The following is a 2532-nucleotide window of genomic DNA, read 5'->3' as shown; positions in this document are numbered from 1 at the left end:
CAACTCTATAAGCTGAAATGTTTGCCTGACTGGTTGCTAGCAACAAGACTCCCATAGCAACTGTTGTGAAGGATGTGAAGGTGAAAAATAATGCATCTTGCCATCAATTTTATTTAAAATAATGTGATTGGTGACTGTATCTCCATATATATAACATAAGGTGTGCTTAAAAACTTGATTGTTCATTATCAATATGTGCAAGCATTGTGTTTATTACTGTGAAGAGGTAAGGCTTATGTTTGACTTGAATTTGCACTCTACACTTTGAAGGGATCAAAAGAGTGTATAGTAGTCATGCAGCAGACTTTTTCGCTCCTGCCAAAAGTGGGAATCGTGGCAGACGCAAGCTTTAAATTTGACGTGAATAAAAACGTCAGTTGCCTCCTGGCAAAAGATCCGCTTGGAATTTTGTTCTCCTGACTTTCAAGGTAGGTTAAAGGTGGGTTGAGTTTCATGTTGAGCTATGGAACCACATTTGCATTCATTTGCATTTCATCAAAAGGTCAGCTTGCCTGAACCAACCCACCACCTCCCCCCCAACTCCACGACACCCCCACTCCAAATTAAGTGCCCTGCCAGCAGATAATTAGAACAGTCTGTTTTATGCCCATATATAAGTACTTGGCGAGCTTTACTTCTTCCACAACTTGGAGATCAGAAGACACTGCTATCACCATCCTTTAACACCATGACAATTAAATACTGGGTGCGAAAAGCTGAGTTGAGGCTGGGCACAGGAGGCACGACCAGTGGGGAGGAGTGTGATGGAGACATGACTAAGGTGGGGAGAAGCGGATGATGAGAGGGGAAGTTTAGATGGAAACAGGAGAGCTGGGGGGGAAGATGAGGTGGGATGGTGAGATGAAGACATGACAAGTAGGGGAGAGAGTCAAGGAACACAGTCATATCCTTCACAACAGTCTGTGGATAGGAGCTAAAGATGGTCTGAGGGGTCAAATTTAAAGCATTATCAAGGGCATTTGCAATCATACACTTTTGGGGGCCCCACACACTGCCTCTATGGGATCCACCCCACACACCTCCCGTGACATGGCATTCCAACCATCAAGCCAGTGGCGTAGCCAGGTTCAAAGGTTAGGGGGAGTGATCACATAAAAAAGGCACCACGAACTGAAAAAAACCACTCTCTCATTACTATTGCACCAATCCCCACCTGCTCTGCCCAGGCCCCGTCATGCGCTGACATCATCACAGCGCACGCAAAACAACTGTTCTTTTCTCAGTAATTTATTTTCTTTCCTTAAGAAAACATTTATTTTTGAAAAGGCGCTACATCTGAAGAATGTGCTCAGTGGGCGCGGTCACTCCCCCTGCACTTCCCCTAGCTACACCACTGCATCAAGCCCCACCCATCAATGAAGTCAAGCCCTGCATCAAATGACACCAAGCTCCACCCTCAAATGGCGCCATTGGCCTCCTGACCACGCCCATCTTCAGCTCACACAATGCAAGCCAGGAACATACAGAACAGAACACAACTCGCCGCTTCAGTGCTTTTTAACTTATGAAAACAAGCCTGTAATTGATGAATTCAAATCCATAATGCAAGCCCAGGAACGCAAAAAAGTGGTTGTACACAAATCACTGCTTCAGTGCTTTGTAATTGATGAAAATGAGTCTTTAATTGATGAATTCAAATTCAAATCCACAATGTCTCAAAAATACAAGAAGCACAAATGGTAAATCACTTTTTAATGCTTTAGTGCTTTTTTACATCATGAAAACAAGCCCGTAATTGATCAACTGAAATCCTAGCCTACCTGTTGTCAGCACGATGATAGAGATGGCCAGTATTGCATTTTGTGTCTTGAGGCGGGTGAACATGGAACTGGCCGATGAGCAACAAGATGCAGAAATTATTTGATGATATGATCGCGGCACAGCACAGTGGAGGACAGAATGAGCCAGGAAAAGCCCAAGAGCAAATATTCCTATCAAGCGGAGTCCAGCGTGTCCAAGAACAATATCAGTGGCCTTGTTGGCAACTGCCTGACAGGATTCCATTTTTTGTCCAACAGAAACTTTCTGAAGGCCAGTATTGAAAGCGATGGGGGATGGCTTTCACCAATTATGAATGTCCACATATGACCAGCAAATGATAGTCCCATTTGAAAAACAGAATTTAAACAAGGGAGTAAGGAAGAGGGACATATTTTAAGATTTTCTTGCATTGTCAGTTATTTGTAATTCATGGCAATTTAGATAGTTTTCTTCTGCTCTTTCTTTACAAAATCATTCATAACATCATCATAGCTAAAGGCTTCATTTTCAATGATCAGTACTACTGAACTTGTCAAACATTCCAGACTAATTGTACTTCGCAGATCATTTTTATCGCTTTTCAATACAGAGAAGAGCGTTCACTTGAAGCATGGAATGGTGTTAGGCCTTAAACACGGAGATGAGAACAACCTGTAGAAATTCATGGAAACCAATGGTGTTTGACTTTTCATACTACTTTTTCCAAAGACTCACTCTTACAAAGTAAACACCTTTGCAAATATACATTGG

Source organism: Carcharhinus amblyrhynchos, chromosome 26, assembly GCF_965287045.1.
Source record: "Carcharhinus amblyrhynchos chromosome 26, sCarAmb.v2.hapA, whole genome shotgun sequence".
NCBI lineage: Eukaryota > Metazoa > Chordata > Chondrichthyes > Carcharhiniformes > Carcharhinidae > Carcharhinus > Carcharhinus amblyrhynchos.
This window is presented reverse-complemented; position numbering follows the sequence as displayed.